Here is a 23,009-nt window from a genome sequence, read left to right on the forward strand (position 1 = left end):
TTGTAGTCTAATAAATTAAATTGTGCTGTAGCCTATTTAATTGTGTTAATGGATTTTGAGGATTTACTTTATTTATAAAGTCAATGACAAATAATGAACTGTTATGGCTCAGATATATATTGAATAAGCCCATTGGATGTCCTTACATTGTACATGTTGTAAATTGTCGTTTTGATCGGGTGATTGATTGAGCAAAGAATGACACGAAAATGACACAGGGGGAAATTGTAAAACAACTGGATTCCAATATCGTTTGGTCAAAAGCTCATAGAAAATACTTCGACGGTTTATAATCCTAAAATATCATGTATTTATGGTCATTAAAATACATTTCAGTAAGCGATACAGTAACGCAGGGCCACTAAAATGACTGTCATTAGGGTAGGCTACTATTACGGACTGCTTTTAAAGCGCCATACCGTTAACTGATCTGAAACACCGTAGGCCAATAAGGAGTTGATTTTTCGTTGCAGTTCTTAACTTTTCCCCAGTCTGACACGATGTCCAGGCGATTAACAGTTTAGGTACTGAACAGACCAGACGGCCTTTGGATGGGGAACGGGATTTACGAACTATCCACCACCTAAAGACCACATGCGGGCGTAGGCATAGCTGTGCAATTGATCTGTCATCAATGATTAAAGGATAAGCACAATTTGAAATATTTGCAGTCGGTAAAGAATTGGCACTTTTTCCAGAAGTGAAAAAATAAATAAAGACTAAAATAATTTGAATAATGTTGTAAATTGAATGAAGTAAACCAGGACACAATGCATGATCGTGTTGTCATTTTATTATTTTATAGGCCACATACAAATGTAATATTCTCTATATCCTGAAATCCCGAGAAATATAAAACGAAGTCAATTGTCGTTACATGCCGTTCGTGACAGCTCAATGTTTGTATTTTAAATGGCTGATGTAAAAAAAGAAAAAGGAAAAGAGGAATACAAGTGACTCTTAAATTCGTTTCGAGTGACAATTAAAATATTTATAAAAGACTCTAATCTGACTCACGGTTGGATTCAGAGGTCACAGGGTTGGCTGTATATAGGAACACAATCGGCCGAGTATGGATGATTTGCCCCTGATGAACCGTTGCGAATGAAGCGTAAAATTGTGCCCTCTCCGCCTCAGTGCCATCGCTCATAGGCTATATTCATATCCAAATTGCATTAATGTCATGTGTTAAGCCCCCCGCCCCTATTTTACAAACTTTACCCCCCTCTTTTTCTTCAGATAATAAGCGACCTAACTCGTTCGTGTCATCAGCATATTCACTTGGGAGAGAGAGAGTTCTTGGAGCCAAGAGATCTGGGACCCATCCTCTGAGGAAACACGGGTTTGTGTTACTCTCCTCAAACCTGAGGGGGAGTTTTGGAGTGTTTGGTCAACGACAGTGGTTCCTGGAAAAGATCTGAATCGTTTTATAACCAAACCCAGCTGCAGTGCTTTCTCTGGTGTGCGCTATACGGCCTCTGCGTGCCTGCGTGTTTATGTGTGTGTGTTCATCTGTGTGAGGTACAGAGGGAGAAGAGGGGGGTACCCGTGCTTCCCTTTCCAAGAGAGGGAAGGAGAGAGAGAGAGAGAGAGAGAGAGAGAGAGAGAGAGAGAGAGTGTGTTTTGGTCTTTTTCTCCCCTTGACTCTTTTAGGCATGAACGCCGGGACCTGCGTTTCATACAGCGATATGACATCCATGGATTCATATTATAGCCCCTCTGCAGCGCAAGGTAGGGATCATCACCACACGGACCACTTTAGGACATTCCCAACCACTGACACCAAATACAGCCCTGCAGCCTTCGTGGCCAGCAAAGGTCAGGCTTACGGAGAAAAGTCCAGGAGCCCCTTCCAGCAGCAGGAGTGCCAGTCATTGGATGCCGCCGCAGCTGGGCAAGGCGCTTTCAGCAAATACCACCTCTACTCGCAGAGGTCTTCTTGCAAAACACCCCCCGAGGAGGGCAAACTTCACCAAGAGAGCGGACACAACGGAGCGCTCATCCCGTGCTATGGTGAGTAAGCCTAAGGAGGGGGAAAACACACTTCAAGATGATTGAGTTAAAACTATTTATGAGGATGTTGTTCTGCATTGAGTTTTGTTTCTGATCATTTGCTTTACCTGCGCAGATGAATTGTCAGTCTGTCTGCGGTTTGGAACTTTCGATGGCACTGAATGGCACAGACGCGTAAAATGTCCAAATGTGCTTCCGTGAGTCAGTGAGTTGAGACGTGTCGTGGCTGATCATTAATATTCTCTTTACTGCCCGACTTATAAAATCATGATTCCGAAATTATTTCAAATGCTTCGGTTCTTTTGAGAATACGTTTGTTTAGTATTTTGTTAGTTTTTTCTTCCTGTCTCTTCTTGCGTAAAGAAGCATCTGCAAACTTTTTTCTCCTGCAGCAGCAGCAGCACACAGGACATCCCAGCTCGTAACGACATGGCCCTGCAGTTATGTGCGTAACACGGTTAAGAAGAGGCATAATCTAGCCGACTATCAAATTGTCCCTTTGGCCATCAAAATTAAATTAGGGCGCATTTAATGCGATAATCTGCATTACAATCCTTAATATTGGAACTGAGTCGGACAATTGAATTAACACGTTTTCAGATGGCACAAATAGTGAGCTCCAAACTGATACTATTTTCATTTCATTGCGCCGTCTGATTGGCTCCAATTAGATTTAATTGCGCGGGGACGCTTCTGTAATGGCTGAATGATGAAGGTGTAAATAAAACGTTGACCCTGGTTTACGCAGGCGGCTACTTTGAAGCGTCATTAATTTGAGTTGTTCTCCCCCACCAGGAATTATTCCCCCCTTAACCTGAAACACACAGGATGCAATGTTGAAAACTGGAGTATAAAAAAAAGCTTTAGGTGAATTCAAAGTTGGACAAACTGACATCAGCTATCCCTCTTACCTCCTAAATCTTTGGAGACAAGTTAACACGCGCACAAAATAATACCAATATTTGATATTATGATAATAAATCCTCTCTATCTTATTCCAGATTTAATTCTGGTGTTCATCTTTGGGTCACCGCCACGTGAGAAGAATAAAACGACTGAAACCAAGAGATTTAAATAAAACAAAGCGGGGAGCAACGCGACTTCTTATTACATTTATGGGCTTTTCCACTGATACCTTTTATTAAAATCTTCAAGCCGGATTTAAGTGTCTTCAGTAAAAAAATATACATTTTTAACACACAGTTTAAAATCAGACTGTCTGGTTTTGGTATGTGCACAATTGAAGCATGTCTGGATATAGGATATCTGTAATAAAGTCACAGAGCCTGAGGGCTCTCTCTCTTTCTCATTGCATATTGAAAGTGTTCTGGATAGTATTGTTGTAAACAGGCGAATCAAATAATGATAAAACACTTGAAGGATGAGCATTCGACTATAGTCCCGAACCATCCTCCCTCCCCCCAAAAAAAACGCTATTGAAATCACTTCTTAACAAAGTGTATAACAATCATAATTATACAAAATCAAGGATTCGTCATGTTTAATTCCCTGAAACAATGACCTGTGATTTCAATAATAATAGGCCTATCGGTCTAATAAGTAGGCCTACATTTACATTGTTAGTATGCATGTCATCTTTCCTGAAGGCTACACGAGCTGCTTGTCCATCAGTATCACGCTGAAATGTTTAGTGGAAGTACTTAAGGGATGTTTTGACAGTTTTTGGAAATGGGCCTGCAGAAAAAGGCCTTTACAGCTCCAAAACGTCAATAACGGAGATCAATCTTCTCAAAGGATCACACGGGTCTTTTATAATGGCTGTTAAGTTTTTATTACCTATTAACCTTGACACAGATCCGGTAAATCTAGATGATACAAAACAAAAAAAGTTATACCACGCTGTAAATAAACCACACTATTAGCCATAGAGAAGACACTAAGGAAAGGAATAATTTTGTTTAAGCAAATGCTCTTAATATGATAATATTAAAATAAGTTTGTACGATTTCTTAACATGCTTAAATACGCTCAACCTGGTGCGTGAGCTCAAATTGGCAGCAGATCCCTATGTGCGCATGAAGGGCTGAGTTATAGGTAAAATGTAGATTTAAAAAAATATATTGTTTTTATTAGTTTTTTTCTTCTTACTTTATTTAATTTTACCAGTATGGGCTGAGACTTATACAGTGAAGCATGTCGGTGCAGGCGGGTCAGGTTTATTCACAAAGCAGGCGCTCTTCTTTCACAACAATGAGCATCGTGTAACAACGACCGGATTCACAGTGAAGAAAGCAAGGGAAAAACATCCCGCCGCTACAGACAAGAGGAGCTCAGGCAATAATGCGACTCAGATGTCAACCTCTCGGTTTGCCTTTATTTCCCTGCTCACGGTAACTTGGCCCTCAGAGATTAAACCTGATTTAACTTTTCTGACTCGTTATATGAGATATTATCTTTCTATATTTATACGATTTTTTAAACACATGTATTCTAAAACCGGACGATAGCGACTTTTCATAATATAATTACAAATTAAATTCGTATTGATGCACAGGCTTTATGGGCCTAAATTATGGCCATCAAAATGATCGAAATTCGTTGGGAGTGAACGCTATTTTCCTTGTGCTTGTCACCTGACTGGAGGCTCTAGTTAACCAATCTTTTTACTGACTTCTTTACCACCTCTGCTCTGACTGCACATAAATTGAAGGCAGCAGTAAGATATGCTGAACTCATAGCTTTGGAGAAAACAATGATAAACGATTCCTGATGTGTTTATTGGGAAAATGCTGGGTGTATTTTACTCTAAGTCTCAGTTCTTCTTCTTTTCCCCTTTTTTTATTATCAAACATTGTATTTGAGACATTCGCAGGGTAGTTTCATATTATCAGGGAATGACTGTTGTTTTTATGTGTGGCTTGATCCGTTTAGTCAAAGGTAATGTGATGACTGGTCTGAGAGCATTTCTGAAGTGAAGGCTTGCCAACTATTTTTTTGGCCTATGGAAAACAGCATGTCTGTCAAAGGAACATTAACATACATTTAGAGTCACTATACACAGTTTATATTGTACCTACTCAACACATTGCCAATCATGCAGTTAGGTGAATTCATAAGGGCAGCTCATGGAGCATGGACAGTGTCAAAGTGATTGACACTGAAAGAAAATGTGTTAGAAGAGGCGGACAAAGCAGTGTGGGTTGAGAAATACTGTTGGTAGGCTGCCTTGAGAAGTAACATGACAACTGACTATAAAAAAACAGTTGTGGAAGAATACAAAAGTGTAAAAAACTACTCTAGTATGAGTGAAAGTCCTGAATTTACCATTTTACAGAAACATCAGCAAAAAGTACTTAAAGTATCAAAAGTAAAAGAAGTCATCATGCAGAAGGTCATCAAAGGCATCATTTCAGACTGTTACTTTTGGATTGGCATTCAGCAGCATTTTAATGTTATCATAGTGAGAAGTTTCATCCAGATCACTATTTTATTAACCGATCATATCTTTTGCATGCAAAATCTTCATTTTCAAAGTCACAGACTTCAAACGGATGCAATAAAGTAAATAGTACAGTAATTCACCTTAAGTTAAATGTTAAATACAGTTGAAAGAATGAAATGGATTGGAATGCTTGTTTATTATTGTAATATTTACATTGGAATTGGTGCTCCATGCCATGTGCTATGGCCGTGAGCCTTAATAAATGAAATGAAAATGGAAATACTCCATTAAAGTAAATGCTTTAAAAAGTATACTTAAGTTAAAGAGGTGTTCAACTTGTTTGAAAAGTCACGCTTGCCACCAAACATTGAATTATATGTATACTAATATACGCTGTAATAATTTGAAATTGGTCAAATTGTAGAGGGACAATGAAGTCTATAAGCATCTGTGTGATCCTGCAGAGACAGCACACTTCCTCTTGTTTTGATGTGTCCGTGTCTCCTCTCGCTGTCTTAAGGTGCTGACCTTTAACCCTGACTGTCATGCCCTCGTCTGTCACTGCGTGCACAAAGCAGAGCAAATCCATTACAAACCTCCTCATTCAAACTCTATGGCGTCAACACAGACTACTTTGCAACATTTGGTATCCAGTTTTAGATGTTGAACATTTCATACTCCAGTAAGACAAAGGATGCTACACTAATGTCTTAAATATTAGCCTTTATAGGCAAAATTATTATGTCATTTTGACTTTTATAACTCTTTGGTCTTTGAGAGTGACTTAGATAGTGCAGAGTAATGACATCTTTGCATCAATAAAACACACACTGCTGGTGTAATTTGATGAAATAAAAGGCAGCTTCAATGTGTGATGGCACTGGCTAGTGAGACTTTGTTGTCCACTCCCATGACCTACCCTCTTTGTCCCTTCGCCATCTTTAACCGAGCGACCATTACAGCCTCCCCGTAATGGCCGTGTGCGCTGATTGGTTACAACAGGGAGTAATGGGAACCAGCCAGGCATCCCAGAACAACTGAGGCACACTGCAGCGAGCCAGTGACATGAGTGGAGGTGACAAGGACTCAGGATCATTTTACCATTTAGCTAAAAGTTTGGCAGGGCAATTTACATTAGGCTCAGTTTGCATGGCCGAGTGAGAGCAGCAGCAGGGTCTCTCTTTGTCGCCGTGTCATGTAAACATATCACAGATTAATTTTTTTTTTTACTTTTACCTGTTGTGTGTGTGTGTGTGTGTGTGTGTGTGTGTGTGTGTGTCATTTGATTTCTTAAACTCTGGTGACTTTTCACCCAAATGCAACTTATGTGCAGTTCACTTGCACTAGTTTGCACAGTAGTTTGTAGTTTACCAGTCTTACATTTCCTAATGTATTCTTCAGTGTACAAATAGGCCTTAAATCATTATTTAATAAGATTTTTCGTGTGACTCAACAGTTGTATTAATGCCATTTGCCAATTATCATTGATCATTCCACGGATAGTGAGTTGTGATTCAAAACTCTAGTCTACTGGATTGTGTGAATATTCATACAGTATTTTCTGTCCCTGTGTCCAATGATAGGAAGAAGTGACTTTGCATTTAGTTAAGTGAGTTTCCCAGCAAAGTATTCATCGCCAGTATGTGCGGTGCGTGCGGGCACACACAACTGCACTCCAGCAAAGTTTTTCCCACTCACATGGAATGTTCCCTTTCGATCCACAACAAAAACACAAGACATTCTGTTTAGCTCCAAGGTCTGACAGAACCACTTGGAAGAGAGCTGGTGGGAGACACATAGGAGGGGAGGGTGCAAGGGAGACAAAGCGTGCGTGAGAGGTGATTTATCAGTCTAAGGCTTTATGGATTTTTTTCCCCCCTTTCTTTCACAGTCTGTGAATTTTTGCACGGCCTGCTGAGATGGATCGTCGCTCCGCTCAGTCAGCAGAGTTGGATTTCAAAGTGCATGGCTACCTATCACATGGTCACAAACGAAAACTTTCTGTATAAAAAAAAACACAACACAAAAAAAAGTGATGTGCTGGGTTTCTGTCTTTGAGAAACGTTGACTGTTTCCAAATCTCAGCGGTGATCTGAAAATGCACTTAGGCCGTGTGTGTGTGTGTGTGTGTGTGTGTGTGTGTGTGTGTGTGTGTGTGTGTGTGTGTGTGTGTGTGTGTGTGTGTGTGTGTGTGTGTGTGTGTGTGTGTCTGTGTGTGCGTGTCAATGCATGCGTGTTTGTGTCTGGGTGTGTGGGTGTGTGTGGGTGTGTGTGTGTGTGTTTAGAATATGTAGGTGTGTGTATTGTCACAAAATGTTTTGATGATTGCACCTGACACCACACCAAGCAAATATAGTGTCAAGCTATTCATAGTCGTGTTATTTGAACAAGGTTAATGTTCAGGAACAGCGGGTCAAAGAAACTTTAACCGCATCTTCAGCAGTGTCAGAAGAATATCCTTCACTAATAAAGGGACTGTAATACTGTTGCTCTTTTTTGATGATAATGTATCAAACGGCAACATTAAAACAATGTGACAATGAGGGCACTAGTCAAATTGATGAACCTACATTCAATTATCACCTGAGTATTCCGCGCCATTTCTCCTGTACAGAGCATTTCAGCATGTTGCTTTGCCTTCCGGCCCCAAACTTTACCGTTTTCATTCGCATTTGCACTTGCGTTGTCGTGATTGTTTTTCTACCTTCCAAACACAAACCCTGCGTTCTGACCCCCTCCGAAGTGGAAACCTGGAAACCTTGTTGGTGATCTGTAAAATACTTATTTCAATGTGCCTTGTGTACAATTGACTAAATTGACAAACCAACTAAGCAGCGGCTAAGTGGAGACCAAAAACAGAGCATTAAGAGATAACATAATATTGGATGAACATTGACTAGGTGTCAACAAACACAACTCCAGATAAACGCTAATATTTCTCCATAACTGCTGGATGCGTTACAAGTTTACCATATCAACCTAAATCAATGTTTGTTTTTTCCATTGCCCACACATGCCCCAAAAATCAGTCATTGTATGTTTGAGAAATATAGGCTATACAATATTTAAAAAATTCCATTACACAGAGGTCCTGCTTCAAAAGGATAAGTACAAACATGTCATCAGCAAATGTACCTCAAACATCAGAAGTAGTAAGTAAAATAAGTAAGTAGGTAACATCACCATTTATGCACCAGCATCGAACCTGTCAGTGCTAAAATTTTACACTTTTTTACATTTTATTGGATAAATCATAAAGAAAAGAAAAGATTTAGGAGTTATCCACTGTTCAAATATCCCCGTTACATTGCAGGCCAACCCCACGAAACACACAAATAAATGCTTTGCTCGCACGTTTCTTTTCCACTGTTTTTCCTTCATTTTAGTGTGTTTTCTCTTTTCTTTTCAATGGTTTCTCTCTCCCCACTGTTGACGTTTTCCCTCTACTATTTCTCTTTCAGTTTAAAGCGATGTGTTGTTAATCTCTCTCAGTCACTGTGTGGTGCGTAATTTATGGCATTTCCTCTTAACACTGTGAGCTGACCCCTGTCATCCCAGTCCATAAAGAAGCAGGGAAGGTGCCCTGTCGCTTTAAGGCCAGTTAAATTGCACTTTGATGTTGCCCCCTCATTTTCAACTGTGAATTAATAGCTTCACCAAGCCGAGTGTCTGACTCACAGGAACATCATTTTAGCGCTGATATACTAACAGGAAGACTACAATATTGAAAAACCAATATCATTGCATGTGACGTACAACTTTGTTCAAATAAATACCAGTTGTTTGTATGTTGCATGTGAAAATATAGACTTGTGTTGTTCTGTATGGTTGGGACGTACTTGAAGACAGTAGATGTAGGCTAGTACAGTAGTGCAGGTGTAAGCTATATTGTCTTTTGGTTTATAAAAGAAAAATGCAATTGTTCCAATGAGCATTGAGAAAGATGCTTTGATGCAGCATGTGTTTTTCCTAGTCACTCCTTCCTACCTCATTTCTTCCCTGAGATTATATATGACAGGCATTGTTCACAGTGAGGCATTCCTATGTTCTTCATACATATGGTGTTCCCAGCAGGGGAGCACACTGCTGTTCACCTTAGGCAGTGTTGGCGAGCCTCACAGCTACAGCAGATCGCATGGATAACAAGCAGGAGATTGTCACAATATCCCGGTCCGGCTTAAAAAAACTCAATGACACGCGATATAAACAATGGCCTTTGATCAGCGAGAGGCCTCAATGATTTCATACAGCCTGACAGCTTGCGCCTTGTGGGGACTGTGGGTGCAGGCCAGGGAATTATGATGAAATACACAGAGGGTATTTATGCGGGGATAAAACACATTTTGCTCCCATCAAACCTAACAGGATTTGTTAGTCATGGACAGCGAGGAAATGTTGCGGGCGTTAGACCCCCAGTGAGCGGCCTGCCACCAAAACATGGTGGCTCCCCCATCCACAGTCCATTCCCAGCACAGTGTTCATTGAATAGTGCAGAGCTGAAATGCATCTGGTCTAATACATGGTTATTCAGACACATATTACAGAATGCAGACTCTATAGCAAGACAGGTTCTATCCCCTTCTTGCAAAGCCGATAGAACAAAATAAAATCAGCACAGCATTTTTATTTTGCTTCTGCATGTACAGCTCAAGTTGCTCAAGTGCTTAAGTTGGAGTGGTTAAAACTTGGTCTGTGAGACAATAGACTTGATCATCAAACCCAAAAAGTTTTTGGTAACATCTGTGTGTTTGTAGCACGAGTACTGATGTTTATATACGTAGATGTTGTACTTATTAATGTCTTGTACAGCTATTCCTCGTCTTCTACTGCAAGATGAAAAATATATTTTTTAAGTTTATTCCTAAAACAATGTATTTAAAGTACATTTAAGTATTGTTTTGATATCGGTTCTTTATAGGCAATGGTTTAGATCTTACAATACTCTTCCTTTAGTAGTCTACAATACTGCAGTAAAATAAAATACATGTGTCCTGAAGAGCTTCATATTAACCAGGCTGACGCCGGTTGCACGTAACATTCTCCATCCACCAGTGGACATTTTTTGTATTTTATCAAAAAACAAAATCACATCAAGTTGACCGTAAAACTGACACAGAAAGCAGGTATTCTTCTTTCGTACAAAATCCAATATTTTTAAAAAGAATCTACAAAACCAAAGTTAGAGCTTACATAGCTCAAATTGAATGAAATAACAGTAGTACAGTTGTGTCATATGACACTGTGAGGAGGGAGGGTCAAAGGTCGCATAATGACAATACAATAAAAAATAGGCACAATCAAATATATAGCTAAAAATCTAATAAATACATTTGTACAGAAATAACAGAGGGATACTTGTTAAGATATATTACAGAGCACATATATCCATTAGATTACCTATTTTAAACATCCTGGTGCCCTCTTGGAACTATAATTTATAACATAGTTGTATGTGTTGGTGTGTGTGTGTGTGTGTGTGTGTGTGTGTGTGTGTGTGTGTGTGTGTGTGTGTGTGTGTGTGTGTGTGTGTGTGTGTGTGTGTGTGTGTGAGAGAGAGAGAGAGAGAGAGAGAGAGAGAGAGAGAGAGAGAGGAAGGCAAGCTATCCATTCACCTCACCTTGCAGCACATTACCCAACATGGTCGTGAGCTGAGGGTGTGGGTGGGTGATCCTGCGTGCTGACAGAGAACTGAGAATTGCACACGGAGCTCACATGAACACAACACCTCCTGTTTCTAACTTGACAAATGGTTGGATGGGCAGATGAGCAAAGACGTCCTCCATCCTGAAAATAACTCTTCCTCAGATGGTATGGAGGGAGCGGGGAGGTGCAGGGCTGTGAGTCGCCACTAGACCGAGCCAGAGAGGGGAGGCCATTGCGGGGCCTCATTAAGCTGGGTGAAACCAAACGCCTATATGACCTCCACAATGTGGATTTGTATTGATCAAAATATGTGGGCACAAATTGGCAAAGGGCAGCATCAGGACGAATAGAGCTGCCAGGTCAGACAAGAACACTGGCAGGGACATGGCTGCGGAAATGTATGATCAGACGGCTGCTTGAGGTTTTACTTAAGCTGCAGCTATAAAGAAAGCAAGTGTGTGTGTGTGTGTGTGTGTGTGTGTGTGTGTGTGTGTGTGTGTGTGTGTGTGTGTGTGTGTGTGTGTGTGTGTGTGTGTATGTGTGTGACAGAGGGAAAGATAGAGTACAACGATGCAGCTTTCTTTTTTTTCGTGGCTAAAAAGAATTCCCAAACTAATTAACTGTGACAGTCTTGCTGCCAGGTGACTTTACAGCCACATGATAGCCCTCCACCAAATGCAGAATTGATAAACAAACAGTGTGAGTGCATGTGCCAGTGCATGCGCGCCTGCGCGCGTGTGTGTGTGTGTGTTTGTGTGTGTGACGTGTTGGATCAGAGGGTACAAGGTGGATGAGGAGGGTGTGCATTTAATAAAGATCAGCAACTTTCTCTCAGTCTCACATTATGGCCAGGGTGTCTGTTCCCGAGCATATCAACAGATGATCTACGGTCCATACGACGGGATGCTTTGAGCAGCCAGTGATCCAGGCCATCCATTACTCAGGCTCATAGAGAAACAAGTCAACACACTCTGTGCTGCGTGCCAACAGATTTCACAACTGTCACAGAATTTCCTCACAAAGAGCGAGAAATGCCTTTGTTCCACCCCATCAAACCCCATGAATTATTGCGCTGATCCTACCAGTAATGAATTTACCCCTAGAGTCAAGTGATAGTGTTGAGCTGAATTAGATGCTCAGTAATGCAGATACTCTTTCAGCATTTATATTCCAGTAGCAGTCACTTATGCGTTCACATTTTATGTATGCAAAGCAACTGTATTTTTTGTGAAGACATTAAACTCTGTTTTGTTTCATATTAGGAAACCAAAAAGAGGGAGTTGAGGATCTTTGAAGTGTCAATAGAAATAGCTGTTCTCTTTATTGTCTTATTCATCTGAAGATCCCGCACACATGACTTAAATCACTTCAAAATGAACGACTATCAGTAGAACATAATGTGTTACATGTGCATCTGTCTGACTATACTTGTATATGCTGCACACTGAGAGTGACAGATTGTGTATTTGATAGCCAAGTTATAACATCATGTACTGATCTTCATACTTTCTTTTATTGTTCATCTTTTATGTGCATCTTCAGTTAGAGGGTAACACATCTACAAATCACTACAAAGATCTCTTCTTATTCTATCCTTTCAATCCTGATCAAATTTGGAAAACATAAACCTCTTGTAATTATTATCCTCCCCTTCCTGTGCCTGCAGGTAAAGACAGTTCAGGCCTGACAGACTCTGATTTGGCCCCGGACTCCGACCCACCTGGAATGGATACCAGCTACCTGGCCGCGAAGGATCAGGGCGTGAAGGCAGCCTCTGATAGGCCACCGGGAACAGACTTGTCAAGCCCTCTGGACAAGGGTGATGCCAGCGAAAGCAACAAGGGCAAGAAGAGGCGCAACCGCACAACCTTCACAAGCTACCAGCTGGAAGAGCTGGAGAAGGTTTTCCAGAAGACGCACTATCCTGACGTCTACGCCCGGGAACAACTGGCACTCAGGACGGACCTGACTGAAGCCCGTGTGCAGGTAAAGCAAGATGCGACAACAATGTTTTGGGCGAATCTCATACTCAGCCAAATGAGAAAAATAACACAGCTGATAGATCTATAAATGGAGACACAAACTAACAACAACGTCATATTTCTAATAAAAGACTGAGGTTTAGTTTTTAAAAGTTCACAGTGGTTCTGGTAAGAAGTAAAAAGGAACTCTTTGTGTTTTAACAACACAACCTAATGGATCCTTCAACATCTGCAGCTCTGCAGAGATAACGTCACTCGCAAAACAACATGAGAGATTTATCTGGTAATGTGGGAGTTGAGGGGAGACAGTGGGTGAGGGGGGAGTGGGAGCTGACAGAGGCCAAGGGGCCCATGGGGCTGAGCTTTGAGCTGCCTGGGCCTCATATGTGCACTTTAAGGAGAGCAGACTTTCGTTGACATTCAGGGAGACTTGTGGCGCGTCGACGGGATCGTCTCAGTGGCCTTGTTCTTTGTACCTGAGCCGTTTGGTTTCCTGAATTTGTGATTTTAGTTCTGCTGGTATAAGCAAAGCCCGCGGCATACAACAACCGTCTGACTGAAACCCTCTCGGTGACCTTCTGGCCTGATTTACATACAATGCGGTCATGACTGCTGTAATACATTTAAACATTGGCAAACACAGAGAGAAGCCGCCACCATTTATGCACGTATGTGCATGTGTGCACCATGGCCTAGCAAATCCCCTGGATTTTCTGTGTTTTTCTTTCATTAACATGCTGTTCAGACAAGAATGTGTCCCTGCTGTGGCGTCCAGGGTAGGTGTGAAACCCTTCCCATGAGCTTTGAGCAAGTGACTGTTTTATGTTTCAAATCATGTCTGAATATTTTGCATTTTTGAGGCATATTTAGTATAGTGTTTTATTAATACTAGTGCAAAGATAAATTTTGGCTTAATTTTTTCGTTTTGTTGTGTGCCAGTGCCGCACATGTGATGAGATGAGAGCTCGATTAAAACCAATCCTTGACAGCATGACGAGCCAGGAACAATGACCAGGAAAAGTGTTGGAGTGAAACAGAGGAAGTCTGTGCAGCCGCAGGGTTATAACTCAACCCCCGAGGCTCTTGAGGCTCTGCCGCTCAGCTCATAGTATCACAGTCCTGCCTGCTTCACATGGATGCAGCTTTACAGCCGTCGGCTCTCCCAGCGGCCCTCTTAAACACTCAAGTTAAAAAGATAAAAGACACGAGATGCCTAGTCAGTCAGAGAACAGGGCTCTGTACTTTGTTCAGGTCATTCACACGCAAAAGGACTCACAGCTCATAAAATTCTGCGTCTGGAGTGAAAAAAAGAAGTTCAGAAAAGACCTAAACTGCTGCTGAAAAGTTTACATCAACCATTTTTCTTGTTTAAATACAAAATCTAGAAAACGCTTGAAGTATGAGAGTGTATTTCTGAGGAGAGCAATATTACACCATACCGTCTGATGGTCCTCACCCCAGCAAAACAGGGGACTTTCAGTTTAAAAAAAAAACTTAAGAATCTGGGGTTGTTTGCTTTTTCAGTCTGAGTCTTTCAAAGGGAGAAAATAAGTTCAGATCCGAGTCATATGCACCACGGATACATCGGAAGGTCAAGGGTGAAGGGGTCGGGGTTCCAATAACAAGACATTTCTCAGATTTGCCTTTTTCTATAAGAGAGCTCAGACAGCCGAGATGGCATCTGACATGTGAAGATTACCAGGAAAACACAGGTGTTGATACGAGTTTATAGATCCAAACAGTTAACAAAAGATTTGACCAGTTAGGAAGGAGACTATGGTTCATTCAATCACAGGATCATTTTATGAAAATATTATACCATTTCCTAAACCAAGAAGATTTTAAAAAGCCAACTGAAAATAAACTTTGATATACTGCTTATCTAAGTCAGGCTCCCAAAAGAATTTGTCAGATTTCGACAGTCGAAAAAAAACTGAATAAAAACAGACTACATATTTGATAATCAATTAAATTTTTTTGTCATTTCACAAGCAAAAACGCCAAATAGTCGCTGGTTTCCGCTTCTTAATTGGGACGGATTTGTAATACTAAAGAGAATGTTTTTCAGTTTTGATATGAACATTACACTTAGGCTTCTGAAAATTGTTATGGGCCTTTTTTTCAATAACATGTTACTAATTCTGATTCATGGACTAAATTGACCTGTTAATTGAGTCATGAGTTTAAGCACTAATGAAAACATTGTTAATTCTGGTCCTCCTAACAATGACAGTTGAATATATAAATTGGTTCACAATGGATTGAGACTAGATGTATGACATTTAAGCTGTAAATAAATCCTGAAAACATCACCTAAAGTGTTCATATTATATCAAAGACTTTTATGTTAAAATGCACAAAAAAAAAATAGTAGAGTCTTGGTATAACATGTCAGTGAATAGCAGAGCAAAAACAATCATATTACATTTGCACCATTTATATATTTTTGTGTCACCCCTCTCTAGAACTCACATTGAACAACAAGGATGGTAATGGGTGTTTCCATGGTATTATTAGTGCTGTAGGGTTGTTGGAAAACTGAAGCCAGGCTCAGCCGTGGATTTTCCTTTTCACTTTGGTATGGGAGCTGACATGAGTGACAGCAGAGGCGGGTTATCAATCCTCTGAGCCGCTCTCTCACTTCAAAGTGTTTTTCGGCCCCATACAGCTCTCCTGCCGAGGCCGGTTTGGCATTTCTCTGCTCTTTCTCTCTGGGGCTGTAACATAAATAAAGCCTCATTGAAAGTCCACCAGCTACTTAAGCTGTCATGGTCTTTACCAATTACTGTCACGATGCAGTACGTGCAACACAAAAATATGCTCTCCCTGCATAATAGCCAACAGACTCGGCAAAAAGCAGACAGCGAGCAGATGAGAGCTGTTGGTCACACTGTATGCTGCTGGGTAGTGTAGATACCTCACAAGCATATAAAAATGGTGAAGCAACTTTCCAGGGACACACCGTGATCTTGTTAGGGGTTGTAGATCCTGAAAACATCAAGCAAAGAAGGATCATGTCCTCTGGTCTGTGTGCTTCTTTAACTTAGGAAGAGACAGCATCTCAAAGCCAAGAGCTTCAGGCTCCAGGAAATTAAAAAGGAAAATGCAAACAAACCCCAGTTAAAATCCCATCTCACTTTTCAGTTTTCACATATTTCTTCCTTTGATTTATATCAAAGTCTATGAGGAAGAGAACATATATAGAAAGCAGCAGATAACAAATCAGCGATGGGGGAGACAAAGTTTTTTTTACTAAATGTGTGCGATAATTGGTCCAGTCAGGTAGAAACAATCAGATAGTCAAGATCTGTATAACAAACAATTATAATTGGAGATTTGAAGAAAACCATGTCAGGGCTAAAGCCCATCAGAGACGAATGTGTTTGGGTTACTTTCACACACAGTGATGGTATTTCAAACACAATAATGCCTTCAATAAACAATAAGGCCAGATTTAGATTTCGGAGAAGATTAAAGTAAATGTTATGTCAAGAGAAAAAGGCTGCCCTTGACAGAGGACAAAATAGCAAAAGGTGAGAGTGTTTACAAAGGCTATATTTTTCTGTACAATTACCAGATGATGTGTTCCTTTGGCTCGGCTTTAACACACCTTTATCTATATTCATTTCATTGCCTCTGAAATGTGCTCGCAACTGTGTGCTGTAAGTTTGCATTTACAGTATGATTTGCTGCTGTCGTTTTTATAGCATTTTTTTCCCATCTTCTGGCAGTAGCCTACTGCAAGGGGTGATTTTTTAAGTAATACTTAGATTCGTAGAGTACAATCTGTACTATTTCCTTCACATTTGGGGGAAACTTCCTGTAAAAGGGTTTAGGTTTACAAGTCACTACACTCCCTCTCTTTGAATTTTAAACCTCACATTGACCCCAAGACCAAGACTGCATACTTGGTTGGATGAAAGTAAAAATCCCTTGTTCTATCAGACAAAAACTATATAGCCAGTTTTACGACTTTCAGACGTTTTCTCTCTGCAGGTGTGGTTCCAGAACCGGAGGGCGAAGTGGAGGAAAAGGGAGCGTTTTGGTCAGATGCAGCAGGTCCGAACGCATTTCTCAACAGCTTACGAGCTGCCCCTTCTGACACGCCCAGAGAACTACGCACAGGTACAGAATGCATGCTTTACGGCAGGTTTGATATCTTTTAGCCCAGGGGTTTTCAAAGTGTGAGAGAGTGAGCCCCCCCTCAGAGAACAAATTTCAGCTGAGCCCCCCCCCCAAAAAAAAAGTTCAAAATCCCTGTGTTTTGAAAGATCTTTACACATTTTAAACAACTCTGTTCCTATTTTACACATTTTAAACATATTTTTGAAACATTCTAAACATTTTTGTGCGTTTTAAAACAATTTATTTAAACATTTTTTAAATGTTTATCTAAGTATGTTTTTGTTTTGCTTTTTTAAAATACATTTGAATATCTTAATCCAGTGGTTTAATCCTGCTTCCTTTAAGCATGGATAGTAGTGACTGAGTGTGCAGCGGAGTGAGAAAGATAGGCAGACAGACTTGCCCAAATATTTGAGTATTACCAGTGTTTTTTCGCTAGTGCCTCCAATGTCCTGCTGGGGAAAATAGTAGCCAGTGGAGAACCAGACCCTCCAGGGGAGTGCGGGGGTATGCCCCCCCAGGAGATTTTTTTTTGCCTTTTTAAAGTGAAATGCATGAATATGGTGCACTTTGAGAGGGAAATTAAGAGGATAAATATGAGGAATTTTGTGTGAACAAATAATTTGGAGACACTGGGTCGGCTGAATTAGAAGCTATTGAAGAATGACACATTAATTTTCCATAAAAAATATTAATTTAAAACAAATTATTATGCAGGGTCCTCTGGGTTGGGATTGGAGCTCTTTTTCTTTAACAAGACATATTTCTCTGTAATGTAATGAATGCATTTAAATGCAGTGAGAGGAACGAAGCAGAAGAACTCTTGTCCAGAAATCTTTATTTCCACAGACAAGCCGATTTCCAAATGTTTTTGAATAAACTCAATACACACTGTGCTAGGACGTGAACGTGACGTCACGTGATCAGTTAACCTCGGATTATCTCCCAGATGATCTGATTCAATTATTAGGCTTTTAATTATTCTAGACCAAAACATTGTATTCCTTTTTTGTATGATCACTTACATTTGTTTAATATGATGTTAATATCAAAAACACATATTCATCTGCGCCTCCCCTGCCATAAGGGGGGCGCGCCCCACAGTTTGAAACCCACTGTTTTAGCCCATTAACTCAAAGTCAAAATGCATTTTTCGTCAACCCAAACATTGTTTCTCTAGTATACATCAGGGTTCTAGGGGGGTGCTCCTGGTCTAGTGTTGTGCAAATGCAGCAGCAACAAATGCACATAATACTTTTTTTAAAGAATAGTTTGACATTTGACTAATTCACTTTGTCAGAAAAGTCTGATTAGCCATACAATAAGGAGGTCAATGGTCTGACGCTCTTTAAAGGAGAGGTAAGCGATATGGTCCTTTTAGCTAACTTTCTCAGTGACTGCAGTTAGTATTCCCCTCCCTAGACCACGTGATTGCGCAGCCGTCTCCTTGAGATAGTGCAGAGATGGAGAGCAGCGAGTCATCATTCACAGGCACAGAAACCCCCCTCCTTATAGCGCTCTGTCTACTGATTGGATAAAAATGAGCGGGATACTCAAAATTGTATCTGGCAATTACTCCAAAGCTGAATGACTGGGAAACCTGTGTTATGCTGTTTAAGTGATTGCTGTATGAATGTAGAGTGATTTGCCACGTATATCAACAAACAAATATCACTTAGATATTGACTTCCCATCCCACCATTTCAGATTCAGAACCCTTCTTGGATCGGTGGCAGCAGCGGGGCGTCTCCCGTGCCGGGCTGTGTGGTGCCCTGTGACTCCGTGGCTTCGTGTATGACCCCTCACCCCCACTCTGCCAGCAGCATGTCTGATTTCCTGGGCATGCCGAGCCCCGGGGGTCACATGGGCCAGGCTCACATGGGCAGCCTGTTTGGAGGCTCTCCTGGCATGGCTACAGGCATCAACACGTACGATCTCAACATGGACCCTGACCGCAAGTCCTCCTCCATCGCCGCCCTGCGCATGAAGGCCAAAGAGCACAGTGCAGCCATTTCTTGGGCCACATGATGTGTTGATTCCTGCTGGATCAGGGGGACCTTTTTCTGACCCACTGATATGTCGACACAAAACCCAGCAAGGGATGAGGGGGCACTAAAAATCGAAAAACTCCAAAAGGCAACAGTGACTACCTTCATAAATGTTGCAATACAATAATTATGCAAATACACGGATGGTTGAAGATAAAAAAGAGATTTGGCAAGATTAGTGGCTTGGCACTGCCATGTTTCTTCACCCCTCTGGTCAGAGAAAGCAACCACAGTTGGAGAGTGAGCTTATGGGAGAAAGCCTAGTGGGATGTGATTATGTACTGTATAACAGGAGTTGCAGTGTGTGGTAGTGATGATAGATGAAGGAAGATGTTAGGAAACGTTTAATAATTTCAAACAAATCCATGCACTTATTTGCTAAAATACAGGAAATTCTGTCTGTACAGGGCTTTCAGCGTCATTGTAGTTCTCTGTTCAGGTGCTGTTTTATTTTTATTCCTACCTTATTATTTAAAATCTTGAGTGGTATTGTTTTGTTTTTCCTCCAGTAATGTTACTGGTTTGATTTGACAAATATTCTTTAAGCATCCTTAAACATTTTTTTTAAGTTTAGTTGTCATATGCCATGTACATATTATTCTACGGTAATCTTGTCAGCATCAGCACATGCAGAAAGTGTGTAACTTAAGCCACACTGTTGTTGTGATAGTGCTAAAGAAAACAGTTTGTGTCCATTATGAAGCTTCTCGGATTCAATACAAACAATTCAGTTGCAAAGCAAAAGTTTGAAGTGGTTAAAACCCTCTCTATATTTAAAAGTCAAACAGATGAAATGTGGTTTGTTTTAGTGTGGTCAGGGCGAAAGATACACCTGCCGCACTGACTCAGGCTGCTGATGGCCAAAGAGAGGAAGGGATGAAGGAGGAAGTGCTGTGTGGGAGTATGAGAGGGGCACAGCAGGCATGCTGCTCTCAGGGCTGAAGAGCCTGGGAGCGCCAGCCTCCCAAACAGAGACAGCTCTGTTTTCACGAGGACATACACCAAGTGGACATGACTGTGCCCCTTGCATTTCCAGTCTCAGGAGTTTCGGAGGGAGAAGTGCCTACTAGTCAGTCATTCTGCCAGAAATAACACCGGAACCAGCATCAGCCACCTTTGAAACACATGAGGCTGGTGGAGTGTGTTGACACTTTTAAACACTGAAAGGATGTCAGTGTTCAACAGCCTTTTCAGGACTTTAACATGATAAAGTTTAATGTATTTCTTTCTCTGTTTATCTAATTATTTCTTTCAAAACAAAACAAATGAAGCCACCAATCAATGCAGAGTAACATCTATTTTCTTCAGTACGGGTTTGAATGATTCTCAGTTTGATGTCGCAGCTTGGATGAGTGAAAATATCATCCTCATCCTCAATTTTCAATACACGCTCATGTCATATTTTACCACAGAAAAACATGCTTGTGTTTGCAAAAGCAAGTTTTACTGTCTTGCATTATTATGTTATCTTGTGGCCCTATTTTATGAACACAAGCCTTCATTATTCTAATTCATCAGACTTGGACGTTATATAACCTTAATCTGTACACAGACTAATTGACATACAGAACACATTAGATCAGTTATTAATCAAGTATAGGTGTACTGGTTGGTTTCTGGGTCTCTGGGCAGAATATACGGAAGCTCCTCCATAGGGAGCTGTGTACACTTTCTAGGAGAAAACATGGGTCCGGCAGCAAACTAGTGGTTCATGATTATGGTTAAGAAAAATGTGTTAAAAAACTAAACTGTGTAGAATAGCAGAAGACACAATTACAATGTAGGTGCTTCCCAAAAGAATGAATATTCGGGTGCATGTGGATCAGGTTTGAAGATTGCCCCCGGCTTCATTGTTTTTTTGGCACAATATCTGTTCTGGTAAAAAACACTAACATGTCTATGGACTCATGTTCCCTGACTCAACATTAGATACAGCCTTTACACCCTGTTTATGTCTATCTCGGATTGGAACAATATGTCTGTGTTTTTCTGTGTTGTCTTTGTGGACAGAGAAAAGGTCAAGCTGAACTGGAACCAACCAGAGATGAGTCACATCTCTCTGAGCCCAAATCATACCCTTACATCCATAACCTTCCATCATTCAAATATTCAAAGAGTAAACCTTGTTTTTCCCCTGGTAACTGCCTCCTCCAGAGACAGAAATAGCGGATGAGGTTTAGCACTGAGGTTATGCATGTTCTTCTTTTGTTTCCAAGGCCCTATTTAAGCCTTAAGCATAACAAAGGCTTTCATGATTTTGAAACGCTAACATGATACCTTGTAGTACACTTTCTGGGAGAGCAACCATTGCTAATTTCTCTAAACTGAACCACATTCACTGTCCTTGTGGGCAGGTAAGAGGAGCGTGGGTGCAGGCTATAACCTTTCAGCAGAGCAGTCCTCCAAATTACATCCAGTTTTACTCTCCGGCCCAAATCCAAAGCATATGCATAATCCTGACCAGAGAGTCAGTATCTCAAAGCTGAGAGGGTCTCCTTGCAAATGTGGACATGGACCCCCGTGCTCTAGCTGAGGGGTTGGACGGAGGGCGAGCCGTGAGGGCGTCTGCTGTGTTCCGGTGTTCTGGGAAAAGGACAGTGCACACAGCTGCGCTCAGGGGGTAAATGCAAAACAAACATGCCTCACACATGCTTCCCCCTCAGCTGTCATGGCTCTGCTTTCAAAGATTCATCCCCCTCCTCCTCACGACCCACCTACACATTGCTCTGCACCTCTCTGTTTTTTGCTCAGTCGTCCACAATGTCCACTTGCTCAAAGCTGCAGCTCCCCCATCGCAGGGTCCGAAGCAGCCGCAAGCCCGACCCAGGAAGGCTTTTTAATTAACACTGAGCCATGTGAAGGCTGTGGACTGCCGTATTGTGTGTCAGAACAGACTGGGCCGTCTGTCTAAGAGTTGGTTTTTAAAGTTCCTCTGCATAGTGCGCACAGACACACCGTCATTCAGCAACTCAGGTTTGCACAATACAGACTCAGTATTTTAATGATTTTCTGTGCATTTAAGCTTCATTATTCTTGGATTGAAACATCTCCAGTGATGTATATCCCCACTAGGAACAACAGACACGCTCTATCTACCCCTTAAATTGCAATTATCAGACAGAACTGTTAGTGCAAGTTTAGCTTCAATTTATAAGCCTCTTCTTCCTGTATGCTGAATAATGCCATCCCCGAATGTTGATTTCAACATTCACTTTTCTCATTTTCTAATACTACTGAAGTCAGGCAATCAGTATAGGAGTAAATATATGATAGCTAGATGTGTTGTTGTGTGCTTATACATTTTCAGGCATGCAAAATGGATTGAAGTGGTGTAAGATTCTTGGAAATGTTCTAATTAAATGTAAGGTTTTATTTTGTGAGACAATTTATACATTTTCCTTTGGAGGTACATGTCAAACTTGTATTTCCAGTTGTGTTTGAACATTGTGTTTTTCTCTTGATAAGTAATTCTTACGAAGTTCAAAAGTGTTTTTTTCTCAAGTTTTTGTGGCTTTAAGCTATCTTTTGAAATGAGTGTATTTACTCAAGCTTGTTTTACGTGTTGTGTGTGATTAAAGTACAATAAGTTATTGCACTTCTATTGAGAATTTGTCTTCAAGTCATTTCATTTGTACTATATTTGTTTAATGTAATGGATGCTTGACAGGGTTCAAACGGAATAAAACAGATTATTAAAGCAAGATTTTCTTGAAAGGTGATGGTGGTTTCCACCACCCCCTTACCAAACTACTCAACTATTAGTATGTAGAGATCACTCGAGTCATTCCCAGTTAG

At 40.9% G+C, this 23,009-nt stretch overlaps 1 pseudogene across 1 annotated transcript; it reads left to right on the forward strand.

The window, feature by feature from the left end:
• The first annotated feature begins 1,655 nt into the window (after positions 1-1,655).
• LOC307257045 (homeobox protein aristaless-like 4) lies at positions 1,656-19,194 on the forward strand (annotated as a pseudogene). Its single transcript has 3 exons — positions 1,656-2,013; positions 17,038-17,166; positions 18,874-19,194. The product of its transcript is annotated as a homeobox protein aristaless-like 4 (transcript).
• Positions 19,195-23,009: the final 3,815 nt, after the last annotated feature.

Source organism: Ammodytes marinus (genome assembly GCF_949987685.1).
Source record: "Ammodytes marinus genome assembly, chromosome: 1".
NCBI classification, from domain to species: Eukaryota; Metazoa; Chordata; class Actinopteri; order Uranoscopiformes; family Ammodytidae; genus Ammodytes; species Ammodytes marinus.